A 6,881-nucleotide genomic window follows, 5' to 3' on the forward strand; every position below is an offset into this window, starting at 1 on the left:
ATTTTAAGTTGACAAAATTCGAGTTATGTTGAAAAAGAGTTGAATTCTTTACGTAGAGTAACCAAAAAATGTTGAATTAAAATAATATTTTTCCTTTTTTTGGACTGCTGTTCGGTAAAATATAAATGGTATTTGCAGGATTTTATCAAAAGTAACACTTTTTATATGTCAGTATAAGTTTTAAAACATGAGAGAAAACGTTTTACAGCTTTTAGAATATAGCATTTTTTAATGTATCTGATAGCTTTGAACTACGGTTTAATTCAGAAATCAGCAAAGGTTTTTCTTTAATATATTTAAACATTTATAGTGATGGCAATTTGTGCTACTATTAACAAAACAAAATAAATTTCAGGTTTACTACAATCAAATTTCGTTGAAAAAGAATCTAATTCTTCACGTTAAGTAACCACAAAATGTTGTACTACAATGATTTTTTTCCGTTTTTTAGACTGCAGTTGTTAAAATATAAATGTTATTCGCGGGATTTTATTGAACGTAAAACTTCCTAGGTAATAGTATACGCTTTAAAACTTGAAAGAAAATGTTTTATAGCTTTTGTTATATAGCATTTCTTTATGTATCTGCTAGTTTTGAGCTACGGTTTAATTCACAAAGTACCGAAAAGTTTTTTTTAATTAAATTTAAACATTTTAAGCGATGATAATAATGTGCTATTAGAAACAAAACAAATTAAATGTCAGGTTTAAAACAATCAAGTTTCGTTGAAAGAAATTGAATTTTTCACGTAGAATCACCAAAAAATGTTGTAATAAAATCATTTTTTTCCTTTTTTTGGACTTCAGTTATTGAAATATAAATGTTATTTGCTGGGTTTTATTGGACATAAAACTTTTTACTTATTAGTATACGCTTTAAAACTAGAAAGAAAATGTTTTAAAGCTTTTGTTATATAGTATTTTCTTATGTATTTGATAGTTTTGAACTATGGGTAAATTCAGAAATTAGCAGAATTTCTTTTTAAATATATTAAATCTTTTTTGGGGAAGTAATAATGTGCTATTAGAAAAAAAACAGAATGGATGTAAGGTTTTCTACAATCGAGTTTTGTTGAAAAAGAATTGAGTTTTTCACGTAAAGTAACCAAAAAATGTTGTAATAGAATGATTTTTTTTTTCTTTTTGTACTGCAGTTAGAGAAACATAAATGTTATTTGCTGAATTCTATTCAACGTAACACTTTTTATTTGTTAGTATACGCTTTAAAATTTGAAAGAAAATGTTTTATAGCTTTTGTTATATAGCATTTCATCATGTATCAGCTATTTTTAAGCTTCCGTTAAATTCAGTAAGTAGCAAAAATTTCTTTTTAAATAAATAAATCTGTTTTGTAAAGGTTAAAATGTGCTATTAGAAACAAAACAAAATAAATGTCAGGTTTACTACAATCGAGTTTTGTTGAAAAAGAATCGAATTCTTCACGTTAGGTAACAAAAAATTTTGTAATAAAATGATTTTATTTTTTCTTTACACTGCAGTTGTTTAAATATAAATGTGGTTTGCTGAATTTCATTGAACGTAACACTTTTTATTTGTTAGTATACACTTTAAAACTTGAAAGAAAGCTTTTTACAGCTTTTGTTGCATAGCATTTCCTTATGAATTTGATAGTTTTGAACTACAGTTTTTTTCAGAGAATTGCAAAAATTTCTTTTTGAATATATTACATCTTTTTTGTGAAGGTAAAAATGTGCTATTAGAAACAAGACAGAATTGATTTCAGGTTTAATACAATCGAGTTTCTTTAAAAAAGAATGGAATTCTTCACGTAAAGTAACTATAAAATGTTGTAATAAAATGATTTTTTTCCATTTTTTGGACTTTAGTTGTTAAAATATAAATGATATTTGCTGGATTTTAGTGAATGTAAAACATTTTATTTGCTAGTATACGCTTTGAAACTTGAACGAAAACGTTTTACAGCTTTTGTTATATAGCATTTCTTTATGTATCTGCTAGTTTTGAGCTACGGTCTAATTCAGAAAGTAGCAAAAATTTCTTTGTAAATATATTTCCACATTTTTAGCGACGGTAAAAATGTGCTACTAGAAACAAAACAATATAAATGTCAGGTTTACTACAATCGAGTTTTGTTGAAAAAGAATTTAGTTCTTCACGTTAAGAAACCAAAAAATGTAGTAATAAAATGATTTGTTTCCTTTTTTTGGACTGCACTTGCTTAAATATAAATGTTATTTGCTGGATTTTATTGAACGTAACACTTTTTATTTGTTAGTATACACTTTAAATCTTGAAAGAAAGCTTTTAACAGCTTTTGTTGCATAGCATTTCCTTATGAATCTGATAGTTTTGAACTACAATTTTATTCAGAGAGTTGCAAAAATTTCTTTTTAAATAGAATAAATCTTTTTTGTGAAGGTAAAAATGTGCTATTAGAAACAAGACAGAATGTATATAAGGTTTACTACATTCGAGTTTCGTTGAAAAAAAATGGAATTCTTCACATATGTAACCAAAAAATGTTGTATTTAAATGATTTTTTTCCTTTTTTTAGACTGTAGTTATAAAAATATTAAATTTACAAATAAGTTTCCGCTGTTTTTTTTTAATATTAAGTAATCATCCTAGAAGAATGGTAATTTTAAGGTTATTTAAAATACTGTCCATCACTAGCAATAACTTTTTCGTATCTCTCAGGCAACATTCGGATCCTGCGGCGGAAGAACTCCTTGTCTTTTAAAGGCTATTCATTAATTAACTTAATTTGTGGTATCTTCAAATGATTTGAACCGCTGCTCCGACAGAGCATGTGCTAAGGACCGAAATAGGTGATAATCGGTCGGTGCAATGTCTGGGGAATACGACGGGTGGGGTACCACTTCTCAATCAAGGGTTTCTAAATACTTTTTCACGGAAGCTGCTACATGTGGACGAGCATTGTCATGCAGGGGTATAATTTTTTTGTGTCTAAGATAGTATTGAGGGCGTTTTTCCTTCAGGGCTCTGCTCAATCTTTTTAATTGTGTTTTATAGAAAGCTCGGGTGTTTGTTTCGCTCGGATTAAGCAACTCATAATACACTAAACCCAACTGATCCCACCAAATACACAGCATGAGTTTTTTCTCTGAATATTCGGTTTTGCTGTTGATATTGACGCATGGCTCAAAAATCCCCATGATTTTCTTTTTTTTGGATTATCATAATGTATCCATTTCTCGTCACCAAATATTATACGATGTAAAAAAACCCTTTTTTTTATTTCTAGCAAGCAGTATTTCACTTAAGCATAATCGGCGTTCAATATCTCTATGCTTAAATTCGTACAGAACCCAATTTCCTTGTTTATTAAACATTCCTAATGATTTTAAACGATGTGAGACTGCTTGCTGTGTGACTTCTAATGTTACAGCATTTTCTTTTTGTTTTTGGGATAAATCTTCCTCCAATATTTCCTCCAATTCGGCATCCTCGTAAATTTTTGACATTCCCCTGCGATCTTTGTCTTCTACGTCAAAATCATCGTTTTTATACTTTTGAAACCACTCACGACACGTGCTCTTACTCAAACCAGTCTCACCATATGCTTCTACGAGCAATCGATACGCCTCAGCAGACGATTACTTTAGATTAAAGAAGTAAACTAATACTTCTCGCAAATAATGCTTATTTGGCTAAAATTTAGACATTTTAAACTAAAAAAAATTATATTTTACCAATATGAAATCAATAATAATAATAGTTTATGTTGTTCTTAAACGTCCAAACTAATTTTTAAGCAGTATATCATCTGCGAAAGTTAACGGAAGCACCGCGCCGCGCTATCTACATTAAAACGGCTGAAACTTATTTGTACATTTAATAGTATACGCTTTAAAACTTGAAAAAAAATGTTTTATAGCTTTTGTAATATAGCATTTCCTTATGAATCTGATAGTTTGGAACTACGGTTTAGCTAAGACAGTAGCAAAAATTTCTTTTTAAATAGAATAAATCTTTTTGAGGAAGATAAAAATGTGCTATTAGAAACAAGACAGAATGTATGTCAGGTTTACTACAATCGAGTTTCGTTGAAAAAAGATTGAATTCTTCACGTAAAGTAACCAAAAAATGTTGTATTTAAATGATTTTTTTCCTTTTTTTAGACTGTAGTTATTGAAATATTAAATTTACAAATGAGTTTCCGCTGTTTTTTTTTAATATTAAGTAATCATCCTAGAAAAATAATAATTTTAAGGTTATTTAAAATACTGTCCATCACTAGCAATGACTTTTTTATATCTCTCAGGCAACATTCGGATTCTGCGGCAGAAGAACTCTTTGTCTTTTAAAGGCTATTCACGAATCAACTTAATTTGTGGTATCTTCAAATGATTTGAACCGCTGCTCCGACAGAGCATGTGCCAAGGACCGAAATAGGTGATAATCGGGCGTTGCAATGTCTGGGTAATACGACAGGTGAGGTAGCACTTCCCAATCAAGGGTTTCTAAATACTGTTTCACGGAAGATGCTACATGTGGACGAGCATTGTCATGCAGGAGTATAATTTTTTTGTGTCTAGGATAGTATTGAGGGCGTTTTTCCTTCAGAGCTCAGCTCAATCTCATTAATTGTGATTCATAGAGGGCTCGGGTGATTGTTTCGCTCAGATTAAGCAACTCATAATACACTAAACCCAGCTGATCCCTCTAAATAAACAGCATGAGTTTTTTTTTGTGAATATTCGGTTTTGCTGTTGATGTTGACGCTTGGCTGAAAAATCCCCATGATTTTCTTCTTTTTGGATTATCATAATGTATCCATTTCTCGTCACCAGTAATGATACGATGTATAAAAAACCTTTTTTTTATGTCTAGCAAGCAGTATTTCTCTTAAGCATAATCGGCGTTCAATAACTGTCGGCTTTATTTCGTACAGAACCCAATTTCCTTGTTTATTAAACATTCCTTATAATTTTAAACGATGTGAGACTGCTTGCTGTGTGACTTTTAATGTTACAGCAATTTCTTTTTGTTTTTGGGATAAATCTTCCTCCAATATTTCCTCCAATTCTGAATCCTCGTTAATTTTTGACCTCCCACTGCGATCTTTGTCTTCTACGTCGATATCATCGTTTTTATACTTTTGAAACCACTCACGACATGTGCTCTCACTCAAACCAGTCTCACCATAAGCTTCTACGAGCAATCGATACGCCTTAGATGCAGATTACTTTATATTAAAGAAGTAAACTAATACTTCTCGCAAATGATGCTTATTTGGCTAAAATTTAGACATTTTCAACTAAAAAAAGTTTTATTTTACCAATATGAAATCAATAATAATAATAGTTTATGTTGTTCTTAAACGTCCAAACTAATTTTTAAGCAGTATATCATCTGCGAAAGATAACGGAAACTCCGCGTTGCGCTATCTACATGAAAACGACGGAAACTTATTTGTAAATCTAATATAAATGCTATTTGCTGGATTTTATAGAACGTAACACTTTTTATTTGTTTGTATTTGCTTTGAAACTTGCAAAAAAATTGTTTTATAGCTTTTGGTATATAGCATTTCTTTAGATATCTGATAGTTTTTAACTACGATTTAAATTAGAAACTAGCGAAAATTTCTTTATAAATATATTTAAACATTTTTAGCGCTGAAAAAAATATGCTACTAGAAACAAAACAAAATAAACGTCAGGTTTACTACAATCGTGTTTCGTTGAAAAAGAATGGAATTCTTCAGGTAAAGTAACTTAAAAATGTTGTAATAGAATGATTTTTTTCCTTTTTTTGGACTGCAACTTTTAAATATAAATGTTTTTTGCTGGATTTTATTGAACGTAACACTTTTTATTCGTAAGTATACACTTTAAAAATTGAAAAAAAAGCTTTTTAAAGCTTTTGTTATATAGCATTTTCTTATGAATCTGATAGTTTTGAACTACGGTTTAATTTAGAGAGTAGCAAAAATTTCTTTTTAAATAGATTGAATCTTTTTTGTGAAGGTAAAAATGTGCTATTAGAAACAAGACAGAATTTATGTCAGGGTCACTAAAACCGAGTTTCGTAGAAAACGAATTGAATTCTTTACGTAAAGTTACTTGAAAATGTTGTAATTGAATGATTTTTTTCCTTTTTTTGGACTGCAGCTGTTGAAATATAAATGATATTTGCTTGATTTTGTGGGATCTAAAGCTCTCTGTTTGTTAGTATACGCTTTAAAACTTGAATTAAAACGTTTTATAACTTTTGCTATATAGCATTTTTTTATGTACCTGATAGTTTTTAATTACGATTGAATTTAAAAACTAAAGAAAATTTCTTTCTAAATATATTTAAACATTTTTAGCGACGGGAAAATGTGCTATTAGTAACAAGACAGACTAGATGTCAGGTAACTAGAATCGAATTTTTTCTATAAATAATGGAATTCTACACTTTAGGTAACCTAAAAAAGTTGTAATAAGATGATTTTTTTTCTTGGACTGCAGTTGTTGAAATATAAATATTATTTGCTGGATTTGAATTAAAGTAACACTTTTATTTGTTTGTATACGCTTTAAAACTAGAAAGCAAATGTTTTGCCGCTTTTGTTATATAGCATTTCTTTTTAAATCTGATAGTTTTGAACTACGGTTTAATTCAGAAAGTAGCAATAATTTCTTTTTAAATATAATAAATCTTATTTGTGAAGGTAAAAATGTGCTACTAGAAACAAAACAGATTAATTGTCCGGTTCACTACTATCGAGTTTCGTTGAAAAAGAATATAATTCTTCACGTAAGGTAACTCAGAAATGTTGTAATAGAATGATATTTCCCCTTTTTTTGGACTGCAGTTGTTGAAATATAAATGTTATTTGCTGGATTTTATTAAACGTAACACTTTTTATTTGTTAGTATACACTTTAAA

At 29.1% G+C, this 6,881-nt stretch overlaps 1 pseudogene; it reads right to left on the bottom strand.

The window, feature by feature from the left end:
• Positions 1-6,881, bottom strand: part of LOC106792806 — an 11,342-nt pseudogene that overhangs the window by 3,462 nt on the left and 999 nt on the right.

The sequence above is a fragment of the Polistes canadensis genome, unplaced genomic scaffold (assembly GCF_001313835.1).
Source record: "Polistes canadensis isolate GaletaPanama2010 unplaced genomic scaffold, ASM131383v1 scaffold_725, whole genome shotgun sequence".
NCBI lineage: Eukaryota > Metazoa > Arthropoda > Insecta > Hymenoptera > Vespidae > Polistes > Polistes canadensis.